Raw genomic sequence first — 22,280 nt, 5'->3', positions numbered from 1 at the left:
TCCTGCTGTGCCTTTCTTTGATGCAAGTCTTCTTTTTCTACCTCAAGTAGCTGTCTGGCACAGTCCTGTCCACACCGCCCATCTAACTCCTGCCTCCTTCAATAGGGATGCGTCACTCTCTCCAGGTTACTTGGGTCTGGAAGAAATATGAGGTGTTTGTTTTGTCTAAGACTTCAGCCCCACTGTTCCTTCACAGATTCAGTTCCTCCAGCTGTTGCACTTGGTTCGCAACAAGTGTTTAAAGCGAGTTCACCTCTGCCTTTAAGACAGCCATGTCTCCCTCCATTGCTTTCCCTGCTGCTTCCTGGAGGACCCTGGTGTCCTGTTGTAGCTCCGAGATCTCCTCGACGGCAAAGGTTTCCAATGTCTTGAGTTTGACTTCAACTGTTTCCTCCAGGGAAAGGTCCATCTCTTCATCAGAGAAGTACATCTTGTCATATAAATGGAAGAGAAAAAGTTGAAATGTACATTGCTTGTAAATGGAAGTAAAGCTGAATTTTAAACATGATTAATTTTCAGTAGCCGGATTTCCACTGTTGGGCCAATGCGAACCAGGACTTTTATCAGGCCGGGCCAGTCGCACGGGTGGTTGAGTGGTGAGGTCGAAATCATGTCATGTTTCCACTGGGCTAGTGGCTCTCAGCGCGTCATGCAAACCCCGCCCCCAGAACGTCCCCCGAATCAAACGTCACAACACCCGCCCAGTTCAGCGGGAATCAGCAGATAAGAGACCTGGAACGCACATTTCCCCTATAGGCTACATGACGCTTAATGGGTATTTCCCCTTTATTTAAGAATGTTGCATATTATGCTGTGATCTTAAAGAAAGTGTTCAGCATTTCAGCACAAGAGCTAATAAAATATAGCCTATAAATACTTTATAAATGATATTTCAAACCCTCTCCGGTGTTTATCGTTTTTTTAGAAATTATCTAAAACTTTTTTTTTTTTTTCTCAGATAGGCTTTTGTAAAATGAAAGTTGTATATGGCTTTAAAACGGTTTGATTGATGTATCGTACATTGCTGAATTGTTATAGCTTGAAGGATTCGAATTTCTGCTTTCCAATCCATCTCATGGACCAACGTTTATCCTTTTCATCATCCTGTTTCTCAGTATTTAACTGTGAATTGATAAGTTAACACATTGCTTAATATAAGAATGTTCAGTGCATTTGCCTGTCTCTTCATACCTATTTTCAGAAGCCACCAATCTAGGTCAGAGGTCACGGAGACCTTGAGAGGAACTGAGGGCTGAGGACTGGAAGCAGCTGTTTCTATTGTTATTTCTACGAGTTAATATTGTCTAAAGTGATTTTGCTATTTTTTTACAGTTAATTCTTTTAAAGTGATTCTACTTTTTTTATTCAAGAGACTTTGTGTAGTAAGAATATAACTGCCTGAATGTAGATTATACCAGTTTTTAACCAGTTTTGATAAAGACGGCTGACAGTACACTCAGCCTTGGATAAGAAACAGATTATACTTTGTGTGTGTGTTTTATTTGATTGTTGATCCATTTCACAGGTCTGGAGTCAGCTCTAATCAGTCTAAAGGATGTCTGACGTTAATGTTTAGATATTGTTCAGAATTGTACGCACGAACCTCACGTGGAAATGTTCCTAGTCTATCTGTTTTTTTTAACCAATCAGGTTAGAACACCTGTATGTATGACGCAGTGAATGACGTGATGTGAGAGTATAATTGTTATTGATTGGTGATTGTAAGCAGAGCGGCCTAGGAACTCATTGCGAGTGTTGAAGCTGGCTTCTGCGACTGAAACTGCAAACTATCTTCAGTAAACTTGATTTATTTATATAAATCTCTGACTCCGGCTCTTCTTCATCTACTAGACTGGTCATTCTTTGGGTTAAACTGTAAACTATCCCTACAAGCTAGTTTTTTTTTTTTTAATTGGTTTATTTATTTAATGCGTTTTTTTTTTTTTTTTTAATATATCCGATATTTGTAATTCTTTAAATTAATTCAATATAGCTTAGGACATTTCATCAAGATATGACACTGTTGTTTTGAGTTAGTAAAAGTTGACACGAAATTTTGTTAATTTGGAAATAACATACAATTAATAATTAAAGAAATAACAGGTATTTGTTTTTAGCAATTGACCCCCATCTTGAGTGTGTTAAGGTCTGAAGTGGTTCAGGTCTCACCTTTAACTATCAGATGATGCATCATGCAGTTAAGGAAAAACTGAATAGGTGGTCATAGGTGGCACTCCTGCACTTCAGCCTCACTGTTCCTTACATGCCTGTCCCTCAGTTCCTGCAAGAAGACAAGCAAGAACTAGTATAAGCCAGACAACCAGTTCATCTCCATCAGCACAACTTATAAAAGCATTAATCTCTGGCTCGGGTCTCAAACTCCATTTATAGAGGCCCGCAGCTCTGCACAGTGTTGCTCCCGCCCTAATCTAACACAGCTGATGCAACTAATCAAAGGGTTAACTATTTTTAATTATTTGTATCAGCTGTGTTTTAATTAGCGCTTCTTCGTCTCTTTCATCCTGGGAGAGCTTGGAAAAATACAACTTTTTTTATTTCATTAATATTATGCTACTAGTAAATATATTAGTAGCAGTGGTATTTTTTATTAGTATTAACATGTAGTCTGTATATACCAAAATTAACAACTTTAAAAGAAATAAGTATTTTTTTATTTTTGTAATCTGAAGTATGATGGCTTTTTCTAAATTAGATTCAAACGTTATAAAAACAAATCAAGACGCATTTTGCTTTTGTACTGTTGAAGCTAAAGTGGAAAACATTTTCTTTTTGAAAATATATTTAGACTTTGAAACGTTGATCAAATGATGCATGCTGACTGGACTCTCGCAGGCATTATGATGAAGGATGAGATGTTTCCTCATGCAAAAATAAAAATAAATGAAAACTGAAAAAAAGAATTGAGGATTGCTTCTTTGAATTAAGCATGTGGAGATGGAAATTACACTGCCACAGATGATCCCTACCTCCCCTGAGCAGAAGCTGATCGATAATGCTAATTTTCTGCACACCTGTAAATAACATCAAAGTTTTACACAGTAGCAGATTGCATTTGTATTTGTGTGTGCGTGCTGGGTGTATTTGCAACTAAAGTCTCATGTAAAGAAAACACACACACACACACACTAAAATATTATTTACAAGATAAACAAACAAAATGCCATGTACTGTCAGGAGTTTTTTTTATTTGAATTATTATTATTATTATTATTATTAATATAACCGTGTCATCTTGACTTTGATTGAAAATCTTAGGTTGTCAAACAGGTTCATCTGTATAAGGCTTACTCTCCACTCCACATAAGCTGCCTTTGATTCACTCTCTCCATGGGATCTGATTGCTCAGGTCAAAATGGCTCCAGGAGGCCATCCAGCTCAACTTCTTCGCTTCTGGTCTGCGATGATCAGCTTTAGAGCAGCCAGCTTGGTCTGCGCAGCAGGAATGTCTGTTTTTGTGAAGGCATCTGCTGCTTCTCTCAGGCTTCTGTGGCTGTCTGCTCAATTGGGAACAATTTTGTTGTTTGATCGAGTGGTTCTTAATGACATGGTCTTAATGGTGGTGTATCGTGTCGAAAGTGGGTGCCCCATGGGGAGTTTGTGATTGGTGATCCTATGTTTCAAGTTATAGTACCCCAGTCTCTTCGCCAAGTTGTTCTGCAAACTGCACATGATGCGTCTGGACATTTAGGAGTGAAAAAATAACAATTGCTTTTGAAACTTTTTTTTTTGGCCAAAAATAAAGTGACATATCTAAGTACATGTCAGACGTGTCAGTTAACTGGAAAGCCAAATCAATCTGCTAAACCTGCTCCTTTGTACCCAATTCCTGCTATTAGTCAACCATCTGAACATCTTTTGATTGGTTGTGTAGGGCCATTGCCTAGGTTGAAAGCAGAGGGTGAGCGCTTGCCTGCAGTTGTGTGTCTGGTGACCAGGTATCCGGCTGCATACCCATTAGGTGCGTTCGACATGAAGCTCAGCTGCAGCCGGTGATCAACGAGATTAGTCGAGCGCAGGCGGGGCAGAGTTGAAAACGGAGCCGTCAAGACGGACAGCTGGACACTTCGGGACTCAAAGTTGCTGCAGTCATGATGACCGATCACATGGCGTCATCTTATTTTTTTGTTATTTTTATTTATAACAACAAAACATTTACAAATAAAACAGAATACAGTTTCTACAAACTGTAGTTCCTTTTTAAACAATAAGGGAGAATTATGAATAAAATATATAACAAATGTATGAGAGAAATAAGAGGAAATGAGAGGTTAAAATAAACATAAAAACGAACAGGTCTATTAAATACAAAGCAATAAGCATAAATTCTAGGAGTTAAACATCATTCTTTAGGCTAATACTTTTTGTTTGAATATGCTAAAAAAGGGTTTACATATATGTACATTTATAGATATAAAAATTTCCAATGTAAAAAGCAAAACAAGGTGTTTTGATTAGGTCTTAATAAATGACATTATTTTGGATAATGAATGAATTTTCAAAAAAGCATTTTAATCCAAAAAGATTGTGTTGAAAAGAACAAAAGGTAAAATAAGTGAGCTATGTAGAAGTTTCCCAGAAAGAGCAGGTCGCCTTTAAACTGCTAGACAGGAAATAAAATATATATTTAAATTATAATAATAAAACCATTTTATAATTATTTAATAAAATCGTTCTTTACTTTAATTTGTTAAGAGAGCTTTAGGGGGGCAGGATCAATGATGATGATTATTTTATTTCAAGTCCGTAAGACTTATTTGAGTTCATATTTAGGTTATTCACTAAAATATACACTAAAATATATCATTTAAATCGTTCATGGGGATGAATGCAGTAAAAAGTCTGTATAAAAAAGTAAAAAATAAACCTGCGCAAACAAGCTAACCTTTATAACCAGATTATTTAACAAAAGATGATTACTGCAGTAAAATATTTGTAGTCTTTTAATAAGCAAGATGTGTACAGGATAGAGAGGGTGTGAAAAGTGAATTGTTTGTTTTAAAACTTCTGAATCGGAATTTGTCCAATTATAAACCCGAAATACACGTGTTTGTTGTCATGTGGTAAACTCGGCCAATCGTGTAATATCGGTGTCGTCATCAGAGCTCCTGCAGTCGCTCTTCAGAAGCTGCATGGTCTGAGTTTGCCGTCTGATCTCGGAGCGCTGTCGCGGTACTTTGATGCCACATGTGACAGTCACGTGGCGTCGGCGCAGCATCAATCCGGACAAGATTTCTAACCAGAATGCACCGCTTTAAGACAGATTTCGATCGATCTGCACAGCGCTGCATGAAGTCGAACGCACCTAACGCGTTCTACTACTGCAGATGTAAAAGCCTTGACTCGGTTCATGTTTGTGTTTAGAATACCCCGAATTATTCAATCTGATCAGGGGAGTCATTTTACTTCAACTAGTTTGGTGAAATTTTGAAATCACTCCATGTTCAACATAATCTTTCCAGTGCTTTTCATCCTCAGAGCCAGGGAGCCCTGGAAAGATTTATCAAACATTGAGGTCTATGCTGAGGTCATACTGCACACAAATGGACAGGAAACAAACTGATCCACCAAAAAATGTTTATCATATGCGAGTGATTTTCATCTCAATGTCTGAAGCATGTCAACTGGCGAAGGGCTCTTGGAGGGAAGCAAGGGATCAAATGGGGCGACTTTTTGGTCGACGTACTGAAGTGTTAATTTCAGTCAGGTGATCGAGTTCTTGCTCTGTTTGTTGTAATTTGTTCACCTTTTCAGGCTGAGTTTTCGGATTCATCCAATACAGAGCGTTTACCAACTTCAGTGTTGTTGGACGGGGATGCTGGAGATTTAGTTCTTCCAGGTTGTATACGTGGTACTTTGATCAATTATCTTAGTCATTTATCACATGTACATTGCACTGACTTGATTGATTTGATTCATGAGTATGTTGCTCTGTTTTCTGATAATCTGTTTTGCACAAATCTGATGGAGCATGATGTCGATGTGGGAGATTCAATTCCAATTCGAAGGCTATCATTGTACTGTAGAGTTTTAACAAATAGGAAGAAGCAATATGAGGGTGAGGTTGACAACGTGTTGAAAATTGACTTTGGCAGCACCTTGGAGTTTATGTGGAATCTTCTTTGGGATGTCTGGGGCATTTCACGGGCCACAATCCTTAGCTTTTTCCATCCACTACAAAACCCCAGTCAGAGGTCGATTTTGAGGTGGTGGTTGTTCTTGCAGGGTTACCTGCTGGATATTTGCCACATTAAAGGCTCTCAAAACAATAGAGCTGGTGCTTAATCTCGTATTTAAGGTTGTGTATTAAGGTATGTTTTTCTCTCTTAAATTGCTTCCTAGGCACCATGGTTGCTGGGAGGAGCTGGTGAGCTAAGGCTGAGGATGGAGAACCAGTTTGACCTTCATACTGAGGTTTAGGGGGATTGTGGGGTTTGATGTTATGTTGAAAGACTTTGTCTTTTTCTTTTTAGGGGGGGGTGACGAGTCTCTTTGACCAACCCACTGATCGGCCGAAAGCGGGAAAGACAGAGACTCATCTGCTCAATTGGGAACACCTGAGTTCCCCTCTATAAAAGCCAGCAGAGTTGGCTTGTGAGGAGCCGTGCTTTTGCTCCCGTTTGTTTGTTTTGTTTTGTTTCTTTTTAGCTTTGGTTAATATTTGATTTGGCTGACCTAAAGTGAGCACTTGATGATTCTTTAATGTTTAAATAAATACTTTTTGGTACCAAACCATCTGGTGTATGTCCTCCCTTTAATTTTGTCATTGACTTTGAGCCGGGTCGTGACAATACATTGTGTGTGTGTGTGTGTGTGTGTGTGTGTGTGTGTGTGTGTGTGGCATGCAATATATTCATATAAAAAATCACATCTATGATAAACCTCACAAAGATGAAATAATAAAAAAGAAAAAAAATATATATAAACTAATTAATGTACAAGTGGAATGTCTTGATGTCTAATGATTATTCATTATGTGGCCATATGAGTGAATAATGATAGTCCGTTACCTTGTTGTCGAATTAGACCATCAAACAAATTGAAGCAACCAACAATAACAGTTTGATTGACAGGGCGTCGTCACAAGCCAGAGGCGGGGCTTTAAAGCGCCCTTTAAATGCAGTCAATCAACTGTAGCACTTTTCATCTGATGGTTTAAAGGGCACCTATGGTAAAAAATACTTTTCCAGCTGTTTGGACAGATCTGTGTGTTGGTATAGTGTATAGACCGTCATACTGGGGTGATATGAACACACCGTCCTTTTTTTAAAAACTACAAAAAAAAGGGTCGACCAATTGGAGCTGTTTTCAAACCGACCGCACCATTACGTAGGTGTGCGATTATTTTATTTAATTTTTTAAATTAAATAATTTATTTATATCTTTTTTTCCTGCCCACCGAATTGATTGACAGCTGCGTGTATTAACATATCCTGAGTTTGTCGTTTCCGCCATTATCTGCATGTTAGTCGAAGCGATGCCACCGAGAGAACACCCTTGTGCTATTTTTGGATGTAAGGCTTCGAGAGCCTTCACCGTCTTCCTGCAAATGAGCAACAGAGGCTTAAGTGGCTGAGTTTTATCTTTGAAGACAAGGTGCCTGAAAATGTACCAAAACTGTTGTATACTGCCTTGAGAGCGCGGGACAATACAACTCCGGATTCGCGAGTAAATTGTTTCTGAAAACTGGATCAGTTCCTACAATACGTGATCCTACCTCACTTCAAGTATTACATTTTCTGTACTTCTAGCCTTAGCATTCTAATAATGTTAAGCCAAAATGAATAGCATCTGTATAGTAATAATAGTAGCTTCGGATGTTTGTTTGCACGTGTTTACTGCTGTTGTGCTTTTCTAAAACAGTGTGTACATACTCGAAGCTAAGTGGTAATGTGTACAAGAAGGGCTTTTAGCCATCAGAAGCAGAAATCGTAGAAAAAATTAAACGTAATAAAGCAGGAACCAGTACTGGCTACAGATAAAGTTTTTATTTTTTTTTTACAAAGGCCACGACGTCGACACAGAGCAACAAGGTGGATGTTGCTTGCCAGACGGAACCATTTCACAAATCTTTACACAGTGTTGGTACGCAGTTGTCGTTTAGGACGCTTCAGGCTAAACGCAGGAGTACAAGTAAGTTAAAATTTCTCAGTTTATTTTAAGTTACTGCATTAGAAACGTGTTTTACTATCTTTATAAACATGAAATGAGATTAATCATAAAATTACACTAGAGGTGTCCAGGCAACAGTGTCCAGTTTTGAACTGACTGTACCATCAGCGTCCTCTACTGCGTTTATAACTTCGACACCCGTCAAACCTTCACTAAAAAGACCTCGTCTGGAGCTGGAGGAGGAAGAAGAAGAAGAAGAAGCCGAAGAGACTCTATCAGAGTCAAAAATTATAGCCCAAGACTCTGATGTGACATTTGACCCTGCAGAGGAATGCACATCTGCAACTGATCCAACAGACTTGTCGTGAGTTTATGCATTATGTAAATTATTTGCAAGGTTGTGTATTATCATCATAACATTCATCGTCTTTTTTTACTTATGTATATGTTTATATTTATTTTTACAGAATCCAAAAATGGCCAGTTCATAACATAGCCAAGTTCATTGTCTATGAAACGTGCTTCATGGAGCTCTTCAGTGACTGCCCAGTGTGTCAGGAGATGTGATGTACAGTCACAAAGGCTTGGGACATTTCTGAGCGTACAGCAAGTCTGCCCACACTGCGAGTTTGTAAGAAAATGGAACAGTCAGCCGATTATTGGTAGTACTCCAGCTGGCAACCTGCATCTTTCTGCTGCAGTCTACTTGAGCGGTGCATCATTTTTTGTAGTTGAAAAGGTAATTATCAAAATTTATCACATTACTTTTAGAAACACAATATTAATTTTGTCACAGGGTACATGCACATTGTACAAAAATTCTCCTCTCTGTTGTCAGGTATTTGCTGCAATGAAACTACACATTTTTAAATATGATTCATTTCGCCGACATGCAAGACTTTGCATTGAACCTGCTATTGTCCACAATGGAGAAATTGGCAGAGTGAAATGCTAGAACAGCTCAGTTGAAGAGAGAATGTGATTGTTGGAGGAGATATGAGGGCTGACTCCCCAGGTATTTAGACAAAAGATTTAATTTCTAATTAAATAGTCTAATAAAAAAATAAATATGAAATACATTACAATTATTCCAAAAATGTGTTTAAATAATTATGTACGGTTTGTTCTTGAAGGTCACTCTGCCAAGTATGGGAGTTATACAATGATGGACCTTGCAACTAACACAGTGGTCGAGTTAGTCCAGGTAATACAGAAAAGTGTTATGTGAACTAGCATAATATTTTGGATGGAAAATGTGTGATTTTTGTATTTTTTTTTACTTTTATTTTTATTTTTATAGAGTAACGAGGGGGCGGCAGTTACCATATGGAAAAAGAAGGCCTAAAGAGAAGCCTTGACCTATTGGATGCCTGCGGTGTTCGTCTGGAATGCATCATCACAGACTGACATCCTCAAATACAGAAATATCTCAGAATATCGAGAAAGGTATGTAATTTAGCAGTTATTCATTTACTTAAGATCAAATTGCTATTTACAGTTCTTACATGTTTATTATTATTTTTGTTGATGTCTTTTTTTTTCTTTAATTTCCAGTATTTAACAAAAAAACTGGACAAGATATGCCAGATAAAGGGGTGTGAGAAGTTGCTTAAATGGTTACGTAGCATCAAAAACCACATCTACTGGACTGCGGCATCATCCACAACAGGTCCTGAAAGAGTGGCAAAGGGGACCTCTATCTTGAACCATGTACAAGACAAGCATGTACATGAAGACCCCAATTTTCCGGCTTATCTGCATCCGCAACGGATAAGCAGAGACGAGAACAAATGGCTGTCGGCTGGTAAGTTGTATACAGACAAATAAAATATTTTTCTTGATAAAAGTAATGTAAAACAGAGCTTGTTTCTTTGTTCAGATTTGTTTTCGATTCAGACTCTACTTAAATACATTTTTACTTGTTTAGCAACGATGCCATTCTACAAGCTGGAGAAAGTTCTCGCTAACAAGAGAATATTGAAGGATGTGGCCAAGCTAAGTCCTCACCACCAGACGTCAACTGTTGAAGCTTTCCACAGCGTCATACTGCGCATGCACCCAAAAATGTGGTATTCCCATTTCTGGGGATGCTATGCAGGTAAAGCCAATGATCAGAAATTCATATTTACAATATCATACAGTCTTGTCATGGTACGTCATTCACATTTGTCTTTTTGTTAGGCTGTACTTGGCTGCACTGCATTACAATGAAAATGCCGGGCGTCCCCAGCCCACATCAGCAACTGGTGAACCTATTTACAAGCTTGCCTTTCCAAAGGCAAAGAAAGGAGAGTATAGGGTCCGAGAAGTGAAGACGCAGCAAACTCTCATATGTATATAAATGTTTATATTATTATTAATACTTCAACAAATAAAAAAATAATTGCACTTTACATTCACAATGAAAACTCACTATTCAAAATACAAAATTAAGTTACTAAAGAGATAACTGTTATATTGCACAGGTTATGTAGAAGAGCTGCTGGACCTCATCTTCAACCAAGTGTTTGTGGACCCATCACCCTATGTTGATGAAGTGTTGGAAATTCACATACCACCTGCTCTATCATCAGCCTACGATAGACCTGAGATGGAGGAGGCTATCTTCTGCAGGGTGACCCGCTTCAAGCAATAGCTATCCTAAAACCCACATAGCTGCCCTGCTCTTCAGGAAACTGTCTGCGAATCTTCAGCACCACACAGGCAGGAATCACAACACGGACTTTCCGCCCGAGGAAACCCCAACACCAGCTCACAAAGCTCCGATAAGCCAAAAAGCGGCACTGTCCAACAGAGACATAATGATGAAACATTGTTTTAGAAATTGCACTACAATTTGAACTTGGGAGTCATCACATATACATTTTTATTATTGATAAAATAACTAGCTTTAACAAAATTTCAGAAGTCATATTTCGTTATTAAACTGCCAATGTATGTTTGATATGTTTGTATGTGTTTGTAGATATACTGCACTTTCTAATGTTCATGGACAATTGTATTTCATTCAACAAAGTGACACAACTTAGAGTTTATAATTTATATTTGCACAAGGATACATTTTATATTTGCCAATCACATCTTAATTTGTACTTCAATATAAAGTTTTTATATGACTCAGGAATTGAAGCATCTTTTCTGAAGGGTTGATGTTTCTATGCCATACTGATTTTTATATATTTTAAGAGTTTATATATTAAAATGTTTAGTGAATTTAAAATTATTTTTCAATAAAAGTACATGCATTACTCAACCTTTTATGAAGTCATTTAAATTGTCATCTCAGAAATAGCAGCAATAAAAATAAGGTACGTATTTCATTTCTATTGACATTGAGGTAAAGTTGGTTTTATATTCAGATTTTCAGACATTCTCTTTAATAGTATCATTTCAGTAAAGTATTCTTTGCAAATTCAAAATAGGGAAATCGTATTAGCAGCAAATGACAAAGTACAACATTGTTTACTGTCAATTAGACAGTGTTAATGTTGTTTACAAGTTATACTTGCATGCTAAATCCGATCGATTGTTTACAGTTGTTAATAATTTATACATATATATATATATATATATATATATATATATATATATATATATATATATATATATATATATATATATATATATATATATACTTTTTTCCTAGTAATTCATTGTGCAGTCTTAAATTTAATCTCCTTCTCAGAAGTCTGTGGTTAATATTCTGTATGATCCTCTAGGTTTCTTGGCCCCTGTAACAATACAAGGTAAAGCGTTAGTGAGAGAACTAAATAATGATCAGTGTGATTGGGGTTCTCCCATACCACCTGAAAGAGAAGATCAGTAGAGAACCTGGCTAGATTCACTTGTTGGCTTTCTTCTGGGTAAATCTAAGTTGGCTCCTCGTACTTCTTTGACTGTACCACGTCTAGAAATTTGTTCTGCAGTGTTAGCTGTAGAAATGGCGGATTTGCTGACCACTGAACTGGACATTGATTTACAAAAAGTAAAATTCTACACAGACAGTAGAGTTGTCCTAGGTTACATTCACAACACAAGCAGAAGGTTTTATGTGCATGATTCCAACAGAGTAGCTCAGATCAGAAGGCTTACTCACCCAAACCAGTGCCAATTTGTCAGCACAGACCAAAATCCAGCAGATCATGGACCATGTCCCATATCACCAGAGCTACCGAGCCATACAAATTGGTTTACAGGTCCTGAGTTCTTGCACAGAACTGGACTAGATGACACACTCTATGCAGAAGTCTATGATTTAGTTGAACCAGACACACATGCAAAGGTGCAGTCAAATGTCTCGGTCTTAGTTACCAAAGCCTCTGAGAAGAGGTTTGACTCGGTTTATTTGCTTCTGTAACTGGAAAGTGCTTACCAGAGCCATAGCTAGTCTTGTACACAAATTCAGATCCTATTCTGGAAATAACCACAAAACAGATGAATTAACACAAGCAAGGATTGTGATCAAAAAAATTGTTCCACAAGAGGCATTTTCAGAGGAACTGGAGAGCCTCACGAGAAAGAAAAGGTTTTCAAACACAGCATCCTGAGGAAATTAAACCCCTTTTTGTATGAAGATTCAATTAAATTCAATTCAGCTTTATTTCTATAGCCCTGTTACAATGTAGATTGTGTCAAAGCAGCTTTTCATAAATGGTCATAGTATCTGCATCAGGGTAGTTCAGTTTTTAGTGTTTAAGTTCAGTTCTGTTTAGCTCAGTTCAGAGGGGTTAAAATCATTACTGAGAGTCCAAACACTGAAGAGCAAATTCATCGATGTGTAGCTCTATCAATCTTGAACCATGCAAGCTAGTGGCGACAGCGGAGAGGGAAAAAAAACCACCAATAGGAGAGTGAAGAAAATAAAACCTTAAGAGATCCAGAGTCAGTTGGGCACGACTATTTTAATTTCTCCACTGGCCAAAAGTCTGGTGCAGAGCTGCAGTCTCAGCAGTGGAGGCTGGAAGCTGGCCTCAGCGAAGACTCGTCTGTCCCTGGACCGTCACTGGAATCAGTCTCATGCTCTCCACTCCATGACCACCAGCGCAGCAGCAGCTCAGGATATGGCCTGGTCCATGATATGGAGTCCTTGGGATCATCTCGTCGGTTGTCGTGGATCCAATCAGTGACTCCACATAATCTGAGGGTCTCGGGATGAGTATCTCCAGGTAGAAATGGAAAAAAAAAAGAAAGAGAATTATTAGCGTTAGCTGCTGTTCATAGTGTATATAAACAAGATGCAGAAACTTGTGTGGAAACCCGCTAAGTGCTGCTTTACTAAACAGACAGGTCTTTAATCTAGTGTTGAACTGAGAGAGTGTGTCTGAGCCTCGGATGTTATCAGCAAGGCTATTCCAGAGTGTAGGAGCCATAAAGGAGAAGCCTCGACCTCCTTTACTCGAATTTGCTATTCTAGGTACTACCAGAAGCCCTGAGTTTTGAGATCTTAAAGAGCGAGTTGGATGTAATATGTGTTGGAGGATGTCTAGCATCAGCTGAAATATGCCTGGAAGAAAAACAGCCTGTCATTTTTCCCAAGAACAATTATATAGCCACTCTACTTATCAGACACTTTCACAAGAAAGGTGTAGACATTTTACAGAAGGTGCTGTTCGGTCAGCTGGATTAATGATAATTGGTAGTAAAAGGCTAGTGTCAAGCATCATACACCATTGTGTAACGTAAAAGACTTAGAGGTAGACAGGAAGAGCAAAAAAATGTCCAACTTGCCTTGTGAGCGAGTCAACCGACCATTCCATTCTAACCCTTCATTCTCCGTGGTCCGTGAGAGGTCTACGCCCGTTGAACAAGGGCGTGTGAAAACTAAACGGTGGGTGATTTTCACATGTTAGGGTACCATGTGTTTCTAAGTGATTGAGTCACTATCCTCCTCAAGCTTCATAAATGCATTGAGAAGATTTATTGCTGTCCGAGGTTCTGTCAAACTATGTAGGTCTGATCGTGGAACTAACTTTATCGGAGCCTGTAAAGAACTCAAGATAAACACAGAAGATCCAGAGTTATCTACAGAATCAAGGATGTACTTAGGTCTTCAACTCTCCCCATTCCTTACATATGGGTGGGGTGTGGGAAAGGTTTGATAGGGGTTGCAATGAGAATTTTGGATGCCTTCAAGACTTCTACAAAGTTGTCACCAAGGTTAAAATAATTTTGGATTTTTCATTAGTTTTAGTTTATTTCGTTTCGACTTTTTATTTTCAAATTCAGTTAGTTTTAATTAGTTTTAGAGGTAGATTTCCTAGTTTTTAATTAGTTTCTATATGTTTAAAAATGTCTTAGTTTTAGTTTAGTTTTAATTAGTTTCAGTTTTTTCTAAATGAGGATATTTGTTAGGTACAAGATTCAAAATCAACAGTATAAATATTGTATAATAAAAACTCAGCCACACATTTTTTTAAACATGTATTCAGAGAACACATGAACACTATCATCTACCACAACCATCTACCCATTCTCAAGTTAGACACACAGTAGTGATGGACAGGGCCGGATTAACCTATTGGCATTATGGGCACAGGCCCAGGGGCCCGTCCGCACTTAAATTTTGCTTACTTTCAACACAAGAAAGACAAGTGGGAATCATTAATAAGTGTGTGTATTATGGAGGACTCAAATTCCTAGAACTGGATTGGAGAGGTGTTATATCCAAATCATGTGCATTATAAGTTTGTAGAAGTTATACATTAAAAATACCTTAAATATAAATTTTAGTACTGCTTCAGTGAACTTGAACAAGTATATTAAAAGCCATTAATTTACTCTAGTTTTATTAGTACTTTTTTAATTGCTTTAAAAATAAGTAAAATCTTTGTAAACTAGAAATATATGTACTGTATATTATTTATTTTAAAAATGTGAGCAATACATTATAAATTAATTTTATTTAACAAATATATTTATCTTATTTTTTAATTTAACTATGGGGTGCGGCTAAAGGGGGCCTTCAAGACATTGTGCCCAGGCGGCTCTAAATTATTCATCCGGGCCTGGTGATGGAAGGTTCAGATGTTTAACGCGGATGTTAGGACTCAACATTATGTAGTCAGCAATAGTAATTTCAGTCAATTAAAATGATCAGAAAAGTCTTACAGTAAAGTTTTGCAACCCAACTGAATAATGATTCACTTATTTAAACTCCATTACAATTGTCTGTTATGAAATAAACTTACGTTTTACACCAGATCCTCTCATTTAAGCCCTCGGTTTACCCACGCTGCTGTTGTTCCAGTTCAGTTCAGTCACACAGCAGGCTGAGAGCTGTACTGCTTTTGTTTGGTTCACTGAATCACGCATGCACAGTATTATCGGTTCACCGCTTCTCAATGTAACGTTAATAACTGAATTAGACTATATATTGGATTATTAAGAATCAAAGGGGTATTAGGCTTGTTATAAAGTAAGTAATTGGTAGATAAGTGCTTACTGAAGACGCAAATCGTTTCAATTGATTCAGTCCGATTTGGTGAACTAGTTCAACCGGTTCACTTAAAAGATGCGATGTTAAAAAGATTCGTTCGCGATCGCGATACAGAAATAAAACCCATTATTGGGCACAAACGTGTTAAAGTAATACTTTTTAAGTCTCTTTATTTAATGCTGTCACCGTGCTGCTGTCATGTCCCCTAGTTGTTTTTGTCGCGGGAGCAACATCGAGGAGAGCTGGCTCGATCTGGCCAATGGCAGCAGCAGACACTGATGTGCGAAAGGGTCAAACACAAACACACGCGCGCGGATTATGTTTACTTCTAAAAGGCTCACAGTAAGATTATATATTAAATACATTTACAAACACGAAAACGGAGGAGTTTTTTGCTATCATTTTAGTTAGTTTAGTTAGTTTTGTATGTACACTATACAGTTTTAGTTAGTTCTAGTTTTTGAAAAAAACTCTCGTTTTTATTTCTATTTCAGTTAACTACAATTATTTTACATTTTAGTTTTCGTTTTTTCGTTAGTTTTGGTTAACTATAATAACCTTGGTTGTCACATGAAGTCCTTGTTACTCTCATGGCGGAAATAATAGCCATAATGAATGCCAGGCCTCTGGTTCCTATTTCATCTGACACAGACATGCCAAATGTTCTTTCACCTGCTTCAATTTGAACTCAAAAGCTGAAAACTGTGTATGTATGTGCCACGTGGAGAGTTTGATCTTAAAGACCTGTACAACAAACTGTGGAAGCAGGTGCAAAGCCCTGCGGATACCTTTTGGAAACACAGGTGTCAAGAATACTTAACAGCACTTCAGCAAAGGAGAAAGTGACAGGAAAACAACCAAACCTTCAGATTGGTGATGTTGTGCTTGTGATGGATGCATTACTGAAGAGAAATGAATGGCCAACAGGAATTATATTAAACACCATTCCAAGTTACGATCTCAAGATACGTAAAAGGGAGGTAAAAGTCATCAAAGAAGGCAATTCTAAGGTGTACCCAAGACCAACTTCAGAGGTGTTGTTGTTATGCAAAGGCACAGTTTAAAAAATTATCCCAAAAGGGGAGTGTGCTGATTTTAGCAAACCAGTCTAAGAGTGACATCTAGTAGCCATATTAAAAATTGAGTTTGTAGGTAACAAACTCAACACCTTAGCAACTCAAGGTGTAGGTAACAAACTCAACACCCTAACCCAACACCTTAGCAACCGCCTAGCAACGCCTTAACAACCACCTAGCAACACCCTAGCAACCACCTAACCTTAACTTATGCCTTAGCAACCGCCGAGCAACTAATCACAACACCCTAGCAACCACTTAGCAACACCTTAGCAATGGCCTAAAAGACCCAAGCAACACCTTAGCAACCACCTAGGAATGCCTTAGTAACCGCTCATAACACGCTGGCAACCACCTAGCAACACCTTAGCATCCACCATGTAACACCTTAGCAACCGCCTAGCAACCACTCAGAACACTCTAGCAACCACCTTACAACCGCCCAGCAACCATTCATAACACCTTATCAACAACCTAACAACACCTTAGCAACTGCATAACAACGTCTTAGCAACCCCCTAACAACCCTTTAACAACCACCTAGAACACCCTAGCAACCACCTAGACACACCTTAGCAACCGCCTACCAACGCCTTAGCAACTGCTTAGCATTGCTTTAGCAATTGCCTAGCAACACCTTAGCAACCATCTAGCAACCGACTATCAATGCCTTAGCAACTGCCAACCAACTAATATGAACACCCTAGCAACCATCTAGCAACCACCTAGCCTCACCTTAGCAACCGCCTAAAACACCGTGTCAACTGCTTAGCAACCCTAGCTAAAGCCCAGCAAGCCTAAGCAACTGCCTAGCAACCACTTTGAACACCCTTGCAAGCACCTAGGAACACCTTAGCAATTACCTAGCAACACCCTAGCAACTGCCTAGCAATGTCTTAGCAACTGCCTACCAACTAATCAGAACACTCTAGCAACACCTTGGCAATGGCCTAGAACATCTTAGCAACCACCTATCAACATCTAACAACCCTAGCAATGTTTTAGCAACCTCCTAGCAACCACTTATCAATGACATAGCAGCCACTCAGAACACCCTAGCGACCGCTTAACAACCACTTAGAACACCTTGGCAACTGCGTAGCAACACCTTAGCAAACACTTTAGCAACTACCTAGCAACACCTTTACAATCAGTCAAAAACACTCCAGCAACCGCCTAGCAACCACTCAGAACACTCCAGCAACCGCCTAGCAACCACTCAGAACACTCTAGCAACCACCTTACAACCGCCTAGCAACCACTCAGAACACCGTAGCAAACCCGAAGCAAAAACTTAGCAAGCACTCAGAACACCCTAGTAACGACTTAGCAACTATTCAGAACCCCTTATCAACCGCCAAGCACGAAACATGCCAACCCATACTAGAAACATTCTAACACCGGCAGCTCGCTCTCTGCAACTTTCACATGGTCGCCCACTGAAGATAAGCAGGGCTGCGCCCCAGTCAGCACATGGGAAAGCTAGGTTGCTGCCGGAAGTAGTGTTAGTGAGGCCAGCAGGGTGCGCTCAACCTGCGGTCTGTGTGGGTCCTAACAACCCAGTATAGTGAAGGAGACGCTATACTGCTCAGTGAGCGCCGTCTTTCAGATAAGACGTTAAACTGAGGTCCTGACTCTCTGTGGTCGTTAAAAATCCCAGGATGTCGTTTGAAAAGAGTAGGGGTTTAACCCCGGCATCCTGGCCAAATCTCCCCATCATGGCCTCCTCACCATCAGGAGTACCGCAGCCTCAGAGACATGGACATCAGCTTCAGTTTCAGCTCCCTGCGCAGAATCATGGAGCCCTGCAACTAACTAACATCCATTACTAATGATTTGGAGGAGGAATTAAATTACTTTCATAATGACTTACTCTTGTTGTGTTTGTCAAGAAAAGCAGAAAGAACTGTTGAAATCTAAACTAAAACAAAATCACAAGTGTTCTGGTATGATGGAAACACAAGTTTGGTTAACCTGTAATGATCAAGAAATAATGCAGGACTGTGCTGCTTAACATCGCTTTACATCACTCATCAAGTATTTATTAACATTAGCATAACGATCAGATGACGTGTGTGAATTTGCTGATTACAGTCCAATACATCTAACATCCCAAGTTGTGTCACCTTGAACAACAAAACACTTTTAGTTGGTCAAAAATGTTGTGCCAGATGAAAATCTCCTGAAAGATTGAAAAATGTGGACACAACACCGTCACGCACTGCTGGATCTGAAGGTGCGCTCGGCCTTTCTGCTCAGAGCATGGAGATTTCAGATGAAATATGACTTAAAGCATGACAGTTGATCATTATAGACACACTATATATACACTTAATTACAGATTAATATGTTAAAGCTTTTTACCATTGCTTACACGCTAACATGAAACTTTTCCTGCAATTAGCAAAATCTTGAGCAAAGCACAAGGCTAGATCTGCACAACTATAAGCACACTGTCAGCTTCACACTCTTTCCTTGCAATTCCAAAGCACTGACTGTCAAATGAGCCCAGATGTAAGCCAACCGGTTACAGTGTTTTCCAGCTGCTTACACACATTTTCAAAACAGCGTCGCCTTTTTCCAAAACTCTACACACAATTCCCAACACTGCACACACAAAATGCAGAATGCCTCATCTCCATCAGAATGCAACACTGCATCAAAATACCATAAACACACGTGAGAATGAAGCAATGGCATCACATGGCCAACACTTCTCTCATAATAGGAAATGCATATGACAGCATATGTCAACACTGTTGCTTTAAATCTAAAGCTCTTTGCTCATCCATAGGCTGATGTCTACAGTTCAGTGCAGTGTTCTACAGTGACAGTGATCTGCTGAGGGGAACAGGTACACTGTAAAGACATGAAGAAACAAAAAATATTTGTTAGGCCAAACATCACTGGTGTAAACAGCAAGCTACAACAAAACATAAACACACTGAGTGTAAAAGCGTAGAATGTAAAACATGAGTATCTTCTTCAGAATACAGTAAAGAGCACAGTTATTGTGTGGGGTCTCGGTGTGAAAAACGTCCATGGTCTGTAGAAGCGTCATGTGGGATTAGGGTTGGCCTTCATACACTATCAGCACCAGGCTGAGAAGAATTACTCTATTCTTTTTAGAGAAATTAAGAAAAGGTGAATATAGGGCAGGTGCAAAACTACTAATTGTCAGTAGAGTGGCAAACCATTTTATTTATTTTTTAGTCCAGAGCAGCCTGCTGTCCTGACACCTTTGACACACTTATAGTCCTATACCTGCGGCCGAGCAAAAGTCTGATGATGTAAATTAAAAAGGTTTTCACTAGCTTACTCACTGTGTTTAAGGCTCCTGCACCGACTTCACTCTCTCCTCATGCATCAGCTCCAGGGTCGCGTTTCAAGATCAGGTGATCTGCCTGTTGAAGGGTGGCACTGAGGGAAACGCTATGGTCAAGGTCTGGAGACAGGTGCAGGAAAGCCACTGGAGGACCATCTGCAGAGAAAGGACTTGCACAACACTCTCCTCAGCCAGTGCAACAAACCCGGAGCGATCACTCGTAAGTCAGAGTTCAATGTTTTCTTAAAGGGATAGTTCACCCAGAAATGAGTGGCTTCAAACCTGAGTTTCTCTCTTCTGTCAAACACCAAAGAAGATATTCTAAAGAAAGACGAAATCCAGCAACCATTGATGCCCATAGGAGGAAAAACAAATACTATAGAAGTCAACGGTTACAGGTTTCTGACATTTTTGAAAAATATCATCTTTAGTTTAAAAGAAACCCATAATGGTTTGAAACAACTAAGCCTAACACTGACAACAAAGGGATCAGTAAACAATTCCAGAATTATTTTTTATCATTAATAAAATTCTTATGAGCCGGTCAGGTGCCGGTTGATGCTGCGTGTTCAGCTCCTCCGCCCTGCACACTGAACTCCTTAATCCCTAGACATGTAACAGAGCACTGATTTTATTTACTTATATGACTTATATTTTAGTTATATATGTAATTATTGTTAGTTATATTTTATTATTTCCTTTGATCTAATCTTGTATTATATAAAAAATTTATTAGAGTCCTATATCCTATACCGTCATAATTAATATAATTTCCCTCAAGCGGTTTCCGTGTTACTGGTTTATTTGTTGACTTTTCCCCCCAAATCCACCGTGAAAACTAAACAATGAATAGAAAACAAATGTACTCACTACAAATCAAAACATATATAGACAAACAAACTTCAGAAACTTCAAACACAACATACAAATATAAAGCAAAATACCTCATTGGCTGCATGCTATATGAAAGAAATCGTCCTGAATGCTCCTTAAATCACTTGAAGTCCTTGCTGAAGTCAATACATCCATTGAAGAACACATGCAAACAATTCATGTTTGCCAATCGCTTGCTAACAGGAAGTGATAACCTTCTTCTTCTTCTTCTTTGGGTTTTACTGGCGGTTGGCAACCAGACTTATAGGTGCATTACCGCCACTGACTGGAATGGAGTATGGAACTAGTTGAATAATTTCTGAAGTGTATAAAGTGATAACCTCATGGGCAGTCAGCCATTTCATACAACCAAAGAGATTTCAAAATGAAAGTCCCAAACCAAATAAATTCACAAATAATACATGTAGCTTATTTTCTCAACAACAACAAAAAAATATCTTAGAAAACATAAACTTATATACATAATACAGGAAGTAACAGCAAACAGTTACAATTAAACTCATACCCCAGAAGGTATTTTCTATCTTTATCTTCCTTTCCTTTCTCCTTAAGATATTCAATCTGTTCCTTTCTTTCTTCTCCATATTTTAAACATTTATATATATCATGCTGGATTGTTTCTTTTACATCACAAGATTCACATAATCCATTCTCATGTACACCAATTAAAAACAGTGAATCATTCAGTCCGGTATGCCCCGTCTCAGTCTGGTAATTATCCCCTCTTCCTTCCTCTTCTTTCCGTAATTAACAATTTTAGTGTCCACATTCTTTTGATTTTATATAGATCTCTTGCCTTCAAATCTGTATTCCATACTGTTTGCCAATGTGTTGTCACATTTTTCTCAATAATACTTTTAATTTCTCCTGTACTTAATGGAACATTAATGTCTTTTTCTTTTCTTTTCTTTGCATTTTTAGCTAATTCATCACTTATTTTATTTCCCACCACCCCTATATGTGCTGGAATCCAACAAAACCAAACTAGAATTCCTTTCCCTTTGGGTTCTCCATGATAATGTAAATACTTCATTCATTAAATCTTCTCTGGATGACTGACTGCTGTCTAATGATTTTAATACTGAAGCAGAGTCTGAGCGAATCACCACTCTGTCTGGTGTCACTTCCTCTGTCCACATAAGTCCCACAATGATAGCAACAATTTCAACAGAATACATCGACAGTTCTGATGTTGTTCTTTTTTTTTTTAAATACTTCCAAATCAGGAACACACACTGTTAATCCTGTCACCCCCTAATCTGGGTCTTTAGATCTCTCAGTATACATTTGTGCGCTCCCAAAAAATTTTCCAGCTACGCGCTTACACACATTTTGCTTAAGTGTACCTGATTCCTCCCATTCTCTTCTTTATCCAAGATCTCACGATTGACTTCAACTTCAGATTTTATCCATAAGAGAA

The 22,280-nt window shown here is 38.5% G+C and overlaps 3 long non-coding RNA genes across 5 annotated transcripts; 2 read left to right on the top strand and 1 right to left on the bottom strand.

The window, feature by feature from the left end:
* The first annotated feature begins 47 nt into the window (after positions 1 to 47).
* Positions 48 to 1,820, top strand: LOC137496319 (uncharacterized). The gene is made up of 2 exons (XR_011016518.2): positions 48 to 424; positions 520 to 1,820. It is a non-coding gene; the product is annotated as an uncharacterized lncRNA (long non-coding RNA).
* Positions 300 to 21,080, bottom strand: LOC141375558 (uncharacterized). Of its 3 annotated transcripts, XR_012383986.1 has the most exons (5): positions 20,911 to 21,080; positions 19,965 to 20,287; positions 17,913 to 19,500; positions 16,768 to 17,836; positions 15,980 to 16,725 (listed from the first exon to the last, which is right to left on the bottom strand). It is a non-coding gene; the product is annotated as an uncharacterized lncRNA (long non-coding RNA). The 3 variants fall into 3 exon arrangements; XR_012383985.1 differs by lacking the exons at positions 15,980 to 16,725; positions 16,768 to 17,836; positions 17,913 to 19,500; positions 20,911 to 21,080 and adding exons at positions 300 to 430; positions 2,170 to 2,281 and having other exon boundaries at positions 19,965 to 20,098; XR_012383984.1 differs by lacking the exons at positions 15,980 to 16,725; positions 16,768 to 17,836; positions 17,913 to 19,500 and adding an exon at positions 12,430 to 13,289.
* On the top strand, positions 5,131 to 11,385 carry LOC101882467 (uncharacterized). The gene is made up of 10 exons (XR_002459356.3): positions 5,131 to 8,151; positions 8,252 to 8,494; positions 8,598 to 8,869; positions 8,969 to 9,145; positions 9,264 to 9,334; positions 9,431 to 9,576; positions 9,685 to 9,934; positions 10,058 to 10,228; positions 10,312 to 10,463; positions 10,596 to 11,385. It is a non-coding gene; the product is annotated as an uncharacterized lncRNA (long non-coding RNA).
* Positions 21,081 to 22,280: the final 1,200 nt, after the last annotated feature.

This window comes from Danio rerio, chromosome 8 (genome assembly GCF_049306965.1).
Source record: "Danio rerio strain Tuebingen ecotype United States chromosome 8, GRCz12tu, whole genome shotgun sequence".
Taxonomy (NCBI): domain Eukaryota; kingdom Metazoa; phylum Chordata; class Actinopteri; order Cypriniformes; family Danionidae; genus Danio; species Danio rerio.
The sequence above is the reverse complement of the archived record's forward strand: the minus strand, read 5'-3'. Positions and strand labels throughout refer to the sequence as shown.